Below are 16,991 nucleotides of genomic sequence, written 5' to 3'. Positions count from 1 at the left end.
ATTAAAGTGGATAACCTCACATTTATCCACATTATACTGCATCTGCCATGCATTTGCCCACTCACCTAACCTGTCCAAGTCACCCTGCAGCCTCTTAGCATCCTCTTCACAGTTCACACCGCCACCCAGCTCAGTGTCATCTGGAAATTTGGAGATATTACATTCAATTCCTTCATCTAAATCATTGATGTATATTGTAAATAGCTGGGGCCCTGATGAATGGAGTGACTCTGTCAGATCTTGATGTGATGTTTGGTTTGATTCTAGCTAATACCATGTTTAATTAATGAGCAGGTTTGAGAGTCTAGTGCCAGCAACTTAATACCTTATTAAGAAAGATAAGATGAATAGTTTCTCTGTCCTCTACTGTACCTTATATTGATCCATCAGTCAGAGTAAAGATGCAAGTCCCACATATCCACAGTAACTGAAACCAGGTCAGCCCGCTGGATGGAACCTCGGGTGTCCTGAGCTTGATCTCTGGTGTCTCCAGTCCTGACTGCCCTCTTATATCAATCTCCCCTCATTTTTATACCCTGCAGTGATCCACCTCTGGCACCGGACTCTTCTTTGTCTTCTCTGCTGGGTTTTGGCAGGAAGTGAGGAAAAGACAGCTGGAACTTCTCTAATCTGTGATTTACAAGGACACTTACCCTGGTTCCCAGCAGTTTCTTTTCTTCAGTAATTTTCTCATTAACCCTAAACTACCCTGCTTGCTGTTAGTTGTTATTTCTTATAGTTTCACAATTATAGGTCTAAACATCACACATTCTAACCTAATCTATTACTCACTCTGGTTTGAGCTTCTTCGAAATAGTGTCCTGGGATCTTTTACGTTCACCTGAAAGAGCAACCGGGGCCTCCTAAAAACGGCACCTCCAACAGTGCAGCACTCCCTCAGTACTGCACTAGAGTGTCAGCCTAGATTTTTGTGCTCAAATCTCTGAAATGGGATTTGAACCACAACCTTCTGACTCAGAGACGAGGGTGCTACCCACTGTTACATTTCAGTTTACTACTATCTCCATTCTGTCAGTTTGAAAAATACACACAGATATATTGATTTAATTCAGTATCTCTTCCACATCAATGAAGTGTCACTTCTAATATTTTCTTACTGTTATTCTCATAATCCTCCACTTAGGTCTGTTTACCATGAGGGTAATTAGTCTGCCTGGGTGTAAACAGACCTAAGTGGAAGGTAACATTTAAAAAAAATCATACAACTCGCATTTATTTAGCGCCTTTAATATAGAAAAAACATCTCAAGGCGGTTCACTGAGACATAAGGACTCAGAGCGAAAGCAGGAGATAACAGGAGAAGGGGATGACCAATAGTTTGGTGAAAAAGGTGGGGTTTAAAGAGGGAGTTAAAGTACAGTGGGATGGAAATGTTTAGCGAGACTTGCATTTATATAGCACCTTTCAGGACCACCGGACCTCCCTAAAGCAGTTTCTAGTCAATGAAGTACTTTTTGAAGTATAGTCAGTTGCAATGTAAGGTCATGTGGCAGCCAGTTTGCACACAGTAAGCTCCCACAAACAGCAATGTGATAATGACCGGATATTCTGTTTATTAGTAATGTTGATTGAGGGATAAATATTGACCAAGACACCAGGGATAATTTCCCTGCTCTTCTATCGAAACAGTACATTGGAGTGCAGTTTTACTATGGTAAAGGTGGATAAATACAAGTTGAGTGTCAGCCTAAATCTTTGTGCTCAAGTCCCTGTAGTGGGACTTGAACTCACAACCTTCTGACTGAGGCAAGGGTGCTACCCACTCATGCACGACTTGCTGTAGGAGGAAGGGGTGGGTGGGGGGGGGGACAGATGCACAAGAAGCCAGAGTCGGGACATTCCTGTTTATTTCCAGTGAGGTGCTTGTGTGAGATGAAAGGAGCAATTTCTCTGGGCTGCATTGCCGCGCCATCCCTCCTATGTCCGCCTTGTTGTGGGAACGCTATTTGCGCGCATGCGCCCCCTGTCCGCCGGGGTGTGGGGAGAGAAGCAGCCGCTGCGCAGGTGCAGTGCGGAGAGGCGAGGAGGAGGAGGAGCGGGCGGATGACGCGGTGCCAGCTCGGTGGGCTGACGGCCTCGGACTTACCCATTTGGAGATGCTCCGCGGCTGCTGGCTGCTAAATATCGCGGCCGTGTGGCACACTCGTACCGCGATTGGGCGCCGGCGACGGCAGTGATCGCAGTCGTCTTTCGCTCCCTCACAAACCCGTGAGGTCGGTTGTTGCCGTTGTGCGGGCTGCGAGTGTGATCGGCGGGCCGCGGGCCGCTCCGGTAGGGGAAGATATTGGCCGCTCCCCACCCCCCGCCTCCCGAAGGTGCGCAGTGCAAGTGCGCAGTTGGTGAGCGCCCGGTGAAGTTGTGTTGGATCAGAAAACGAGACTAAAGGCAAAGCGAGAGAGAAGGTATGGGACTGACTGCCCAAGTGCCAGAGACTTGCAGCATTGGGCTTGTTGCAGTCGTACCGCGTGTGCATTAATAGAATACTGCCAGTACCAGCCACCTTACATCATGGGGGCTTCTCACAACCCCACATCAGCTGTCTGTGGCTGTTTTTTAAATATAATATGCGCACTGATCAGCTGATATTGGGCTTCTGACTCAATTAGCTCCGTGGATGCAGTGATGGTCACTGATGCTGCTCAATGCTGCACATCTACAGCATTGAGCCTTCTCAATGTCAGCTATGGCTCAGTGGGTAGCACTCGCCTCTGAGTTAGAAGGTTGTGGGTTCAAATCCCACTTCAGAGTTTTGAGCACAAAAATCTAGGCTGACACTCCAGTGCAGTACTGAGGGAGTGCTGCACTGTCGGAGGTGCTGTCTTTTGGATCAGATGTTAAACTGGACACAAAAGATTCCATGGCAATATTTCAAAAAGGAGCAGGGGAGTTATCCCCGGTGTCTTGACCAATATTTATCCCTCAATCAACAGAACAAAAAACACAGATTAGCTGGTCGTAATCACATTGCTGTTTGTGGGAGCTTGCTTGTGCGCAAATTGGCTGTCACGTTTCCTACATTACAGCAGTACAAAAGTACTTTATTAGCGGTAAAACGCTTTGAGACGTCCGGTGGTCGTGAAAGGCACTTTGTAAATCCAAGTATTTTCTTTCTCAACCCAAATCAGCTGTATGCGTTCATTAATAGTTATTGTTGCTGCCCGGTGCTAGGCAATCAACAGTACCTGGCTGTTTGCTGAATGTACATTAGTTTTGGATTACTGGGAGTAGAGAGCTGAAGGCATAATGCTATGCTATTACATAGAAACATAGAAAATAGATGCAGGAGTAGACCATTCAGCCCTTTGAGCCTGCACCACTATTCAATATGATCGTGGCTGATCGTGCAACTTCAGTATCCCATTCCTGCTTTCTCTCCATACCCCTTGATCCCTTTAGCCGTAAGGGCCACATCTAACTTCCTTTTGAATATATCTAATGAACTGGCCTTAACAAGTTTCTATAGATATGTAAAGAGAAAAAGGTTAGTAAAGACAAACGTAGGTCCCCTGCAGTCAAAATCAGGGGAAGTCATAATGGGGAACAAAGAAATGGCACACCAATTGACTAGTACTTTGCTTCGGTATTCACTAAGGAGGACACAAACAACCTTCCGGATATAAAAGGGGTCAGAGGGTCTAGTAAGAAGGAGGAACTGAGGGAAATCCTTATTAGTCGGGAAATTGTGTTGGGGAAATTGATGGGATTGAAGGCCGATAAATCCCCAGGGCCTGATGGACTGCATCCCAGAGTACTTAAGGAGGTGGCCTTGGAAATAGCGGATGCATTGACAGTCATTTTCCAACATTCCATAGACTCTGGATCAATTCCTATCGAGTGGAGGGTAGCCAATGTAACTCCACTTTTTAAAAAAGGAGGGAGAGAGAAAGCAGGGAATTATAGACCGGTCAGCCTAACATCAGTCGTGGGTAAAATGATGGAGTCAATTATTAAGGATGTCATAGCAGCGCATTTGGAAAGAGGTGACATGATAGGTCCAAGTCAGCATGGATTTGTGAAAGGGAAATCATGCTTGACAAATCTTCTGGAATTTTTTGAGGATGTTTCCAGTAGATTGGACAAGGACAAGTTGATGTGGTATATTTGGACTTTCAGAAGGCTTTCGACAAGGTCCCACACAAGAGATTAATGTGCAAAGTTAAAGCACATGGGATTGGGGGTAGTGTGCTGACATGGATTGAGAACTGGTTGTCAGACAGGAAGCAAAGAGTAGGAGTAAATGGGTACTTTTCAGAATGGCAGGCAGTGACTAGTGGGGTACCGCAAGGTTCTGTGCTGGGGCCCCAGCTGTTTACACTGTACATTAATGATTTAGACGAGGGGATTAAATGTAGTGTCTCCAAATTTGCGGATGACACTAAGTTGGGTGGCAGTGTGAGCTGCGAGGAGGATGCTATGAGGCTGCAGAGCGACTTGGATAGGTTAGATGAGTGGGCAAATGCATGGCAGATGAAGTATAATGTGGATAAATGTGAGGTTATCCACTTTGGTGGTAAAAACAGAGAGACAGACTATTATCTGAATGGTGACAGATTAGGAAAAGGGGAGGTGCAACGAGACCTGGGTGTCATGGTACATCAGTCATTGAAGGTTGGCATGCAGGTACAGCAGGCGGTTAAGAAAGCAAATGGCATGTTGGCCTTCATAGCGAGGGGATTTGAGTACAGGGGCAGGGAGGTGTTGCTACAGTTGTACAGGGCCTTGGTGAGGCCACACCTGGAGTATTGTGTACAGTTTTGGTCTCCTAACCTGAGGAAGGACATTCTTGCTATTGAGGAAGTGCAGCGAAGGTTCACCAGACTGATTCCCGGGATAGTGGGACTGACCTATCAAGAAAGACTGGATCAACTGGGCTTGTATTCACTGGAGTTCAGAAGAATGAGAGGGGACCTCATAGAAACGTTTAAAATTCTGATGGGTTTAGACAGATTAGATGCCAATGTTGAGGAAGTCCAGAACCAGGGGTCACAGTCTGAGGATAAGGGGTAAGCCATTTAGGACCGAGATGAGGAGAAACCTCTTCACCCAGAGAGTGGTGAACCTGTGGAATTCTCTACCACAGAAAGTTGTTGAGGCCAATTCACTAAATATATTCAAAAAGGAGTTGGATGAAGTCCTTACTACTAGGGGGATCAAGGGGTATGGCGAGAAAGCAGGAATGGGGTACTGAAGTTGCATGTTCAGCCATGAACTCATTGAATGGAAGGGAAGGTGGCTCAACCGTGGCTATCAAGGGAAATCAGGGATAGTATTAAAGCCAAGGAAGTGGCATACAAATTGGCCAGAAATAGCAGCGAACCTGGGGACTGGGAGAAATTTAGAACTCAGCAGAGGAGGACAAAGGGTTTGATTAGGGCAGGGAAAATGGAGTACGAGAAGAAGCTTGCAGGGAACATTAAGGCGGATTGCAAAAGTTTCTATAGGTATGTAAAGAGAAAAAGGTTGGTGAAGACAAACGTAGGTCCCCTGCAGTCAGAATCAGGGGAAGTCATAACGGGGAACAAAGAAATGGCAGACCAATTGAACAAGTACTTTGGTTCGGTATTCACTAAGGAGGATACAAACAACCTTCCGGATATAAAAGGGGTCAGAGGGTCTAGTAAGGAGGGGGAACTGAGGGAAATCTTTATTAGTCGGGAAATTGTGTTGGGAAAATTGATGGGATTGAAGGCCGATAAATCCCCAGGGCCTGATGGACTGCATCCTAGAGTACTTAAGGAGGTGGCCTTGGAAATAGCGGATGCATTGACAGTCATTTTCCAACATTCCATTGACTCTGGATCAGTTCCTATGGAGTGGAGGGTAGCCAATGTAACCCCACTTTTTAAAAAAGGAGGGAGAGAGAAAACAGGGAATTATAGACCGGTCAGCCTGACCTCAGTAGTGGGTAAAATGATGGAATCAATTATTAAGGATGTCATAGCAGTGCATCTGGAAAATGGTGACATGATAGGTCCAAGTCAGCATGGATTTGTGAAAGGGAAATCATGCTTGACAAATCTTCTGGAATTTTTTGAGGATGTTTCCAGTAAAGTGGACAAAGGAGAACCAGTTGATGTGGTATATTTGGACTTTCAGAAGGCTTTCGACAAGGTCCCACACAAGAGATTAATGTGCAAAGTTAAAGCACATGGGATTGGGGGTAGTGTGCTGACGTGGATTGAGAACTGGTTGTCAGACAGGAAGCAAAGAGTAGGAGTAAACGGGTACTTTTCAGAATGGCAGGCAGTGACTAGTGGAGTGCCGCAAGGTTCTGTGCTGGGGCCCCAGCTGTTTACATTGTACATTAATGATTTAGACGAGGGGATTAAATGCAGTATCTCCAAATTTGCGGATGATACTAAGTTGGGTGGCAGTGTGAGCTGCGAGAAGGATGCTATTAGGATGCAGAGTGACTTGGATAGGTTAGGTGAGTGGGCAAATGCATGGCAGATGAAGTATAATGTGGATAAATGTGAGGTTATCCACTTTGGTGGTAAAAACAGAGAGACAGACTATTATCTGAATGGTGACAGATTAGGAAAAGGGAAGGTGCAACGAGACCTGGGTGTCATGGTACATCAGTCATTGAAGGTTAGCATGCAGGTACAGCAGGCGGTTAAGAAAGCAAATGGCATGTTGGCCTTCATAGCGAGGGGATTTGAATACAGGGGCAGGGAGGTGTTGCTACAGTTGTACAGGGCCTTGGTGAGGCCACACCTGGAGTATTGTGTACAGTTTTGGTCTCCTAACTTGAGGAAGGACATTCTTGCTATTGAGGGAGTGCAGCGAAGGTTCACCAGACTGATTCCCGGGATGGCGGGACTGACCTATCAAGAAAGATTGGATCAATTGGGCTTGTATTCACTGGAGTTCAGAAGAATGAGAGGGGACCTCATAGAAACGTTTAAAATTCTGACGGGTTTAGACAGGTTAGATGCAGAAAGAATGTTCCCAATGTTGGGGAAGTCCAGAACCAGGGGTCACAGTCTGAGGATAAGGGGTAAGCCATTTAGGACCGAGATGAGGAGAAACTTCTTCACCCAGAGAGTGGTGAACCTGTGGAATTCTCTACCACAGAAAGTAGTTGAGGCCAATTCACTAAATATATTCAAAAGGGAGTTAGATGAAGTCCTTACTACTCGGGGGATCAAGGGTTATGGCGAGAAAGCAGGAAGGGGGTACTGAAGTTTCATGTTCAGCCATGAACTCATTGAATGGCGGTGCAGGCTAGAAGGGCTGAATGGCCTGCTCCTGCACCTATTTTCTATGTCTATGCAGGCTAGAAGGGCCGAATGGCCTACTCCTGCACCTATTTTCTATGTTTCTATGTTTACCCCAGAGAGCAGTGGAAGCTGAGTCATTGCATGTATTAAAGACTGAGATAGACAGATTCTTGAACTATAGGGGAGTCAAGGGTAATGGGAACAGGCAGGAAAATGGAGATGAGGCTATGATCAGATCAGCCATGATCTTATTGAATGACAGAGCAGGCTCAAGGGGCTGTATGGCCAACCCCTGCTCCTATTTCTTATGTTCTTATGATTTCCCCAGCTCGAGGCACTCCCCCAATACTTGTCCTCTCAGTCCCCTGCAGCTGAATCAGATAAACATAATTTCTGTGAATTCAGTAGCATATCAATGAAGTGGTTATGTGCACTACTACTGCCTCTGGCTTATTTTTAAATGAAGGGTTGCAGAGATATTTACTTTTCGCATCTTCAAGCTATGATAACTTTAGAAACTATATGATGTACAAGATCCTGCACAGACTAGGTACCTTAGCTGCTTTTGAGTTCTGGTTCCAAAATCACAGCCTTGACTCCTTTAGGGAGAAATCGACTAATACAATTTGTTTCTAAAAGTGTGTGTGTGTGTGTGTGTGTGTGTGTGGACTGAGAGTCGTTGAGGGAAGGGATGGGTGGGACTGGTTTGCCGCACGCTCTTTCCGCTGCCTGTGCTTGATTTCAGCATGCTCTCGGCGATGAGACATGGCTGCCGGGGTGGCAGCTCCCTAGGGAACTCCCCTGCTAAAACAACTTTATCCTCGTCATCTTCTGCCATCCTACAACTTTTCACCCTCCACCCTTCCACTGTCTAAACTTCCCCTAGCCTTAACAGACCCTAATAGGGGGTGCATTTTCTTAAAACTTTACTTAAAAGTGCCGTATATCCCACAAATATAAAACTTGCATCGAATTACATAGGATATACAGCACAGAAACAAGCCATTCGGCCCACCCAGTCCATGCTAGCATTTAAGCTCCGCTCGAGCTTCCTCCCATCTCTCCTCATCTAAATCTATCAGCATAACCCTTTATTCCCTTCTCCCTCTTATGTTTGTCTAGCCTCCACTTAAATGCATCTATACTATTCGCTTCAACCACTCCCTGTGGTAGCGAGTTCCACATTCTCACCACTCTGGGTAAAGAAGTTTCTTCTGAATTCCCGATTGGATTTCTTGGTGACTATTTTATATTGATGGCCTCTAGTTATGCTCTTCACCACAAGTGGAAATACTCTCCGTATCCACTCTTATCAAACCTTTCATAATTTTAAAGATCTCTGTTATGTCACCCCTCAGCCTTTTTTCAAGAGATAAGAAACCCAACCAGTTCATCCTTTCCTGATATTTCCTCACATTTCTGGTATCATCCTTATAAATCTTCTCTACACCATCTCCAGTGCCTTGATATCCTTTTTATAACCCTACGACCAGAATTGTACGCAGTACTTGATGGTTTAGCATAACTTCCCTACTTTTCAATTCTATACCTCCTAGAAATAAACCGTAGTATTTGGTTTGCTTTTTTATGGCCTTGCTAATCTGTGTCTCAACTTTTAGTGATTTGTGTATTTGTACTCCGAGATCCCTTTCTTCCTCTACCCCACCTAGACTCGCACCCTCCAAGTAATAAGTGACCTCCTTATTCTTCCGATCAAAGTGTAAAACCTCACATTTATCTGTGTTGAACTTAATTTGCCAATTATATACCCATTCTGCAAGTTTATTAATGTCCTCCTGAAATTTGTTTCAATCCTCCTCGGTATCGACTATCTGCCCAATTTGGTGTCATCTGCAAATTTAGAAATTTTGTTTTTGATTCCAAAGTCTAAATCGTTAATGTAAATTGTGAACAGCAGTGGTCCCAGCTCTGATCCTTATGGGACATTACTACCCACCTTCTGCCACTGTGAATAGCTACCCTTTACTCCTATTCTCTGTTTTCTGTCTTGAAGCCAGCGAGCAATCCATTCTGCTACTTGTCCCCTGACTTCGCAATCTCTGCCCTTGTTCATCAGCCTATTATGATGGCCTCTAGTCCCACCCACCCTTTCCTTGAACGACTGTCTGTCCCACCTGTGACAGAGACTGTAATTCCTATATTGGATTGTTCAGTACCTAAGAACTAATTTTTAGAGTGGACTGCCTATGATGATGGCCTTTAGAAAATCTAGATAAATTACATTTACTGCATTACCATTGTCTACTCTCTGTTACCTCTTCAAAAAGTTCAATAAAGTTTGTCAAGCAGGACTCCCTTTTGAAATCCATGTTGACTATTTTTGGTTTCTAGATGTTCTTTTATGGCGATTCCATTATTTTTCCTACCACCGGTGTTAAGCTAACTGGTCTATAATTCCCTGGACGTGTTCTATCCCTTCTTAGATATAGGTATTACGTTAGCTATCTGCCAGTCCTCTGGCACTACACCTTTTTCTAACGAATTATTAAATATGTGCAGTAATGCCTCTTCCCTAGATTCTTTTAAAATGCGTGGATGCAATCCATCCGGACCAGGGGTTTTATCCTCTTTGAGTTTGATTAGTTTATTTAATATATTCTCTCTCTTATTTTAAATGCACTTATCTCATTACTAATCTTATCATCCAATGTCATGTCCACCTGCTCTATGTCCTTGGTAAGTACCAAAGCAAAATAATGACTTGACATTTCTGCCATCTCTCTATCGTTACCTGTGTTATCCTGTCTATCTTTTAATGGCCCTATTCCCATCCCAACCTATCTTTTTTTTATTGATGTGCCTGTAAAATATTTAACTATTTTGTTTTATGTTCCTTGATAATTTAATTTCATAGTTCCTCTTTGCCTTCCTAATTGATTTTTTTGACTTCTCTCCTGATCTTTGTATTCTCACTTATCCTGCACTCACCTGCTGCCTATGTACTTAATGTATGCCTCTTTCCTTATCCTCAATTGTTCTCTTATGGCTTTATTCATCCATGGAGTCTCATTAGTGTTTAGTTTGTTCTTTCCTTTTAGCGGAATATATTGTTCCTGCACTCTGTTGAACACCGTTTTAAATGTTTCCCACTGTTCTACATTGTGGTTTGCCAATATTGTTGGCCATTTTATTTTCCCAAGTTCTATTCTCAGCCCCTCAATCAGCTTTTCTCCAAACTAGTAACCTGTTTTCATCATACTTGTGTCCTTCTCAATTATCATCTTAAAAGGCAATATATTATGGTCACTATTGCCTAGATGTTCCCCCTACTTTTACCTCTCTTATCTGCTCTGGTTCATTCCCCATTACTGGGTCAAAAAACAAATACTCCCTTGTTGGGCTTTTTACATAGTGGGTTAAAAACGAGTCCTGTTCACATTGTAGGAACTCCATTCCCTTATCCGCTTTACCTACCTCTTCTGTTCAATTAATATCGGGGTAGTTGAAATCCCCCATGATTATTCTATATTTTTTTTACTTATTTCCCTAATTTGTCTGCATATTTCTTCCTCCACTTCCCTTCCACTATTAGGTGGTCTGTAGACTATCCCAAATGGATTCTATTTTTGTCTTGCTGATAGCTGCATTGGTTTTTCCTACTGCCATTATGTTATCCTAATAAGTACAGCTACTCCAACTCTCCTTTTTCCCTCTTATCTTTTCTAAATATATTATATCCTGCAGTGTTTAATTCCCAGTCCTGATTTTTCTGCAGCCATATCTCTACTATGTCTGGTTCCTCGCAGCGCATGATTGTCTCCAGCTCCCCTGTTTTATTACGGACACTGTGCATTGCTCTACAGACAGTTTAACTCATTTTTAATATGATTTTATCCCTTTATGTTTAACCATCTTTTTAGACTCCTGTTCTAAAACTCTCTACTCCTTTGCCATCAATGTCCTCCCTTACTTTATTCTTTCCTATGCTCTCTTTTCCTTTTTTGTTTATATTTAGGCTGATTATGTGTCTTGTAGATCCCTCCCCCCATCTTACTAGTTTAAAGTCTTTGCACCTCCCTATTTACCCGCTAGGACACGGGTCCCATCCCGGTTCAGGTGGAGCCCATCCCATCGGTACAGCTCCTTCCTGTCCCAGAACTGGTGCCAGTATCCCATGAAAAGGAACCCCTCTTTTCCACACCAGCCCTTTAGCCACATGTTAGTTCTCCTGATCTGTCTGCTTCTATACCAATTTGCACATGGCTCGGGCAATAATCCAGAGATTGTTACCCTTGAGGTCCTGCTTTTTAATTTGGAGCCCAAACCTGATACTCATTCAGCAGGATCTCCTCCCTGTTCCTACCTATGTTGTTTGTTCCAACATGGACCACAATATTTGCCCCCTCCTTTACCAAGTTCCTCTCCAGCCATTGTGAGATATCCCTTATGCTGGCACCAAGTAGGTAACACACTTTCGAGATTCTCGTTCTTGGCTGCAGCAGACGCTATCTATCCCCCCCCGAATTATAGAGTCCCCTATCACTACCACATTTCTACAAAAGCAAAATACTGCGGATGCTGAAATCTGAAATAAAAACAGAATGCTGGAAATCTCAGCGGGTCAGGCAGATGCTGCTGCTGAGATTTCCAGCATTCTCTGTTTTTACTACCACATTTCTATTCTGCTCTCCCCCCCCACCCCCCCCCCCCCGCCCCCTGCCCCCACCGCCCCTCTCTCTCCCCTTGGACAGGATTCTGAGCCACGATGCTTTGGTCTGCACTGTGGCTGTCCGTCCTGCAGTCCTCGCAGCTAGTGAGCACATCGTACCTGTTGGATAGGACCAGTGTTTGCAGGACCTCCTTCTTAACTACTCCTAAATCCCTACTACCCGGCTCCCTAGCAGTCACACCCTCCCTTTCCTGAACCTGTGCTTTTCTCTGGGGTATGTCTGTATTTTGGATAAACTGTCCAGAAATTCCTCCTCCTCCATCTCCAAATTGCACTCCAGCTGAATGGGCTAGACTTTTCACTGATGATCGCTGGCCCATCTATCACCCAAATAAGCAGGCTATCGCCCATTTTAGCTTAAAAGTGGAGAGTTGGGCCGGAACATCGCCCACTGATAGCCGGCCCAACTTTCAGCACAAATGAATCTGCTATCGCTGAGGTGATCGCCCTCCGCAACGTTCGCCACATTGCCCACACATCGCCGGGCTGATCACTCACTGAGAAGATCGCTGGAGAAAAGCTGGTCCCCACTGGACTACGGACACCATTTTGAATGTCGGAGGAACTGAAAGAGGCTGGTTCAACTTGGAACTTAACTTATGAGGAGATTTAATTTGTGAGTGGTTTTAAGGGCCTTATTGACTCTTGGCAACCTTCTAATCACATTTAAGTGTTGAGGACAAATCTAAGGACATTGAGAGCGATTTATAGTGATGGGGTCTGTAATTTCTCTCCCAGTATTGGTCAATAATCACATGCTGCAGATGGGAGAAGGTATATTGAAGAGCATTATGTGGCCAATCAAAGAGATGGCCGATTGCTGCGGAGGAGGAGATCTTACACCCGACACACTTACAGGGAAAAGCAATCATACCTGAACTTGTCTGATAACACGTGCCTTAGGAGGCTGCGCTTCCGAAAGGAGATCATCGCTGAGATATGCCAGCTAATTAAGGGAGATCTGCAGCCTATCCAGCACCATCATGACCGCACTGCCTGTTGAGGTAAAGATTACTGCGGCACTTTCCTTCTATGTATCGGGCTCATTTCAGGCCTCAGCTGGCGACATTTGTGGTATCTCTCAGCACGCCACACATTGCTCCATTTGACAGGTGACTAAAGCCCTTTACACTCGCAGGATGGACTTTATAAACTTCCCTATAACCAGGGAGGCACAGACCGAGAAGGCTTTGGGTTTCTTGCGAATACTAAACTTCCCCAAGTTGCAGGGAGCAATAGACTGTACGCACATCGCTCTGAGAGCACCTTTACAGGATGCAGAGGTGTTTTGTAACCGAAAGGGATTCCACTCCCTGAACGTGCAGCTCGTTGTCGACCACAACCAATAATCATGGTAGTAAATGCAAATTTCCCAGGCAGCATCCATGATGTGCACATCATGTGTGAGAGCACTGTCTCCGACCTGTTTAACAGTCAGCCACAAGGTCACGGTTGGATTCTGGGGGATAAAGGTAATGGCATTGCCAGCTGGCTCATGACCTTCCTGCATAATCCCCAGGCGGAAGCCGAGAAGCGCTACAATGAAAGCCATATAGCTCCACGCAATATTGTCAAAAAGACAATTGGAGTGCTGAAACAGCGCTTCAGATGCCTGGACTACTCGGGAGGCAACTTACAATGCCACCCTGAGCAGGTCGCTGACTTTATTGTGGTGTGCTGCATGTTGCATAACCTAGCTATAAGGAGAGGACAACAATTGCCAGACAGGGCTGCCAGTCCACCTCAGGAGAGAGGGCAAGAGGAGGAGGAGAAGGATGACTAGGACCTCGAGGAGGACAATCAGCCTGGCGATTAACCCATGCCCCCCCCTCCCCCCAGCCCCGGCAAGACTGGAAAAGCCCTGTGGGAGTTACGCAGCTGCAAAACTCTTGCGTCAGCAGCTCATAAATGAACGCTTTGCATGAACTTACATTGGTGACAGTTACAGTTATGGAAAGACAACAGTGCAGTTGCATTACATTTCATCCTTGCCTGGCCTGGCCATTGTTTTCCAACAATTGTATTCATGTTTTACCTTGTCTTACGTTATTAGAAGACACTGCACAACAATTGTAAAATGCAATAAAATATTTTAATTTAACAATTTTTTTTACTGTAAAAATGACCACCCCAACCCCCAACAGTCACCAAACAATAACATTTTAAATATAATAACAACACCCTCCCCCCCCCTGCTATCTTAGCCCCCGTTGTAATCGGGTAACGGGACCAGGATGACTTGCAGCAGGGGATCTCAAGGCATGCTGCTGTGGGCGTGGTGACGGAGGCAGAATCCTCTTTGGGTGTGGAGGAGGAGAAGACTTTTCGGAAGAAACGTCTTGCGAGTCAGAAGGAAGTTCTTCCTCCTGACTCTCATCTGTGCTGGCAGTTGGTGGAACGGCATCTTGGAGTGCAGTGTCGTCTCCTGACAGTATCGCATGCCGCAAGGCATGGATGGCGGCGGTCTATGGCCCATTGCCACAATCATGCGCTCCATACCCTCTGATGTATGAGCGGACATTCTGCCAATGTTCCCGGTCAACCCGCCAAACGCTTGGAGGCGCTCTCGACTTAGGTCGATGCTCTCCCTGCACAGCACAACCATGTCCTCGTTCGGACCTGCCGGTTGCAAGGCGTGCCGACCTTGCTGACTCGACCTCCATGGGGTCGGCGTGGATGCTATTGGATACCTTGGGGTCACCTGCTGCAAGCTGCTTGGGCCCGCTACTACTTCTGTCGAAGACGACGATGTGACCGCAGGTACAACAGATACCGGGATGCAAGGGGCATCCTCCTCGTATTTCCATCTCCTACTCTGGCTCAGTGGTCTCCTCCTCGGTACCCGTGGTGATGATCACCTGTAAGGGGACAGGTGCGGCCTCCCTTTGTGTCTGTTGAGTTGGGCGACCTGCAAAACACAATTGAGCTTATTAGAACAGAAGGGTACCCGTGATTCTTGTGCTGCGCTGGCATAGGTAAGAGGAGTAGCGCTACTACAATAAATACGACCAAGAGACGTTACATATTAATGCATCATATGGTAGTACATTTATGTGGAATTCAATGTCCCAGAGAGCTGTGGAGGTGTGGAGCTAGATCAGTGATTATATTTGAGGCAGAGATAGACAGACTTCTGAGTGACAAGGGAGTGAAGGGTTATGGGGAGCGGGCAGGGAAGTGGAGCTGAGCCCTACATCAGATCAGCCATGATCTTATTAAATGGCGGAGCAGGCTCGAGGGGCCAGATGGCCTGCTCCTGCTCCTATTTCTTATGTTCTTGTGTTGGTAACTAGAGTGTAGCACAGAACATGACATCATTCGTATATTATAATGAAATGCCTTTACATTACTTTGAATTAACACTGCTTTACACATTACTCCCGTGACACAAGGGAGGGATTTGCACCACCACAGGTGGTGGCCAAGCGACTGTGGGTGCCCACAAGTGCTGCTGCATGCTACTCTAGGTCGCTGAGCAGCTGCAGTTGAGTAGGGCCTCCTCCGGTGCGCCTCTGCTCGGATCGATTCTTAGATATCTTCCTCTGCAAACGTGACGAGCATTGCATAAGCTAATTGACTAGATACTATCATTAGCACGTTATGTGCTAAAACGGTTTGTATCCACAATTGATTTATGGTTATAACATCTACGTTCAGATAAAATATTTCATAAGATTGTGTTTAGGATCTAATGCTTGACACAAAACATCTCAACTACAATCTCCATGAAGGCCCCCGGGGGGCGGGAGGGGGGTGGAATCAGGACCGCTGGTGAGCTCGGCAGTGACAGGAGCTAATGTCCAAAAGTGTCCCATGGCAGATAGTGAGCCAGGGCAGCTCTCCCCCAGTCCAGGCTGTCTCACTGTGTAAGTGACAGCAGCCGGAGAGACTGACACAGTCTGGGTAAAGGTGACCGGATCCCTCAGTGCTCAGTTGTGCCCCATCCACCAACGTAACCCAAAAGGAGACTGTGCCAAAATTAGACTTAAAAGGCACAGGTTCCGAACCTTGTCCAGATCTTCGCATGGAATCTACACAAGAATAACCAGCTTAATTTCAATCTGGCAGATTTACATATACTGTGGATCTGTTTAATACTTACTCTTGCCGAAGCAACCAGGCTGTTCCAACGCTTGCGGCACTGGTCGGAACCCCCTCACCTCGTGGGACGCCGACGACACCACGTTGGCGAACTTGCCTCAAATTTTCCTGTAGGCCTGAGGTGGAGGTTTCCCACTCCCACCCCACCGACTGTGGACCTCATTAGCCTCGTCGGAGAAGGGCTTTGTCCTCCTTCTCCCCTCCACATCCTGGCGACTTTCCCGCGACTCTTGCTTGTGCTGGGACATTTTTTTGCTTACTGATTTAAGCAGCTTGTTTTGTCTCTCTGTCTTGTCTCTCTCTGTCCCTCCCTTTGCTTTCTGCGCATGCCCAGATGACCCCTGACCTCCCGAATCGCAGGAAACCACCTTTTTAAAAAAAAACGCACGCGCAGAAAGACCGTTGCAAGGGATGCCTTGCCTTTCACATTGCTGAGCTATCGCACCCCAAAAAAAGCCGAAAGTAGCAATCAGAAAAATGGGCGATTTTCCAGCGATCCTGAAAGCAGAAACATCGCTAAAGCTGGAACATCGCCCATTTTTTGGGTGATAGCCAGCTAAGTGGAAAGTCTAGCCCATAACTCTGAGCTGGAGAGATTCGAGATAGAGACATCTGCAGACCTGTTTGCTCAGGACAGTCTCGCTGTCCACAAACTCCTACATATTGCAGTCCAGACACACAATCTGCCCTGCCATATCTTAGTCTAACCTTGTTTTATTTATTTAATTAGTTAAAATCTTTATTCAACGATTATGTTTAGTTAGGAATTTAATACAGTACGTTATAGTTTCCTGGTCCTAGTTTAGAGAGACAAAAAACCTTAATACTCACCAACCTACCTGCTGACCTGTGACGTGTCTCCTTGTTTTTTTGAAATTGTCGAAGGTTCCGCCAATGCCTCCAATCAGGTCCGCGCTGTCCCTCCGCGCTCTCCTTTATGTCCCGCTGCCACCTCC

General features: G+C 45.7%; 2 protein-coding genes across 4 annotated transcripts in view; one reads left to right on the top strand and one right to left on the bottom strand.

Moving 5' to 3' along the window:
• The window catches only part of ankrd45 (ankyrin repeat domain 45), a 36,554-nt gene extending 34,267 nt beyond the window's left edge, over window positions 1-2,287 (bottom strand). The window contains exon 1 of one of the 2 annotated variants that reach the window (XM_070887438.1): window positions 2,108-2,287. The gene's annotated coding sequence lies outside the window, so the exon portion shown is untranslated. The remainder of the gene's footprint in view (window positions 1-2,107) is intronic. The other variant, XM_070887437.1, reaches the window with a different exon arrangement.
• The window catches only part of klhl20 (kelch-like family member 20), a 98,004-nt gene continuing 83,096 nt past the window's right edge, over window positions 2,084-16,991 (top strand). For both annotated transcript variants that reach the window (XM_070887433.1, XM_070887432.1), the window contains exon 1: window positions 2,084-2,423. The gene's annotated coding sequence lies outside the window, so the exon portion shown is untranslated. The remainder of the gene's footprint in view (window positions 2,424-16,991) is intronic.

The sequence above is a fragment of the Pristiophorus japonicus genome, chromosome 8 (assembly GCF_044704955.1).
Source record: "Pristiophorus japonicus isolate sPriJap1 chromosome 8, sPriJap1.hap1, whole genome shotgun sequence".
NCBI lineage: Eukaryota > Metazoa > Chordata > Chondrichthyes > Pristiophoridae > Pristiophorus > Pristiophorus japonicus.
The sequence above is the reverse complement of the archived record's forward strand: the minus strand, read 5'-3'. Positions and strand labels throughout refer to the sequence as shown.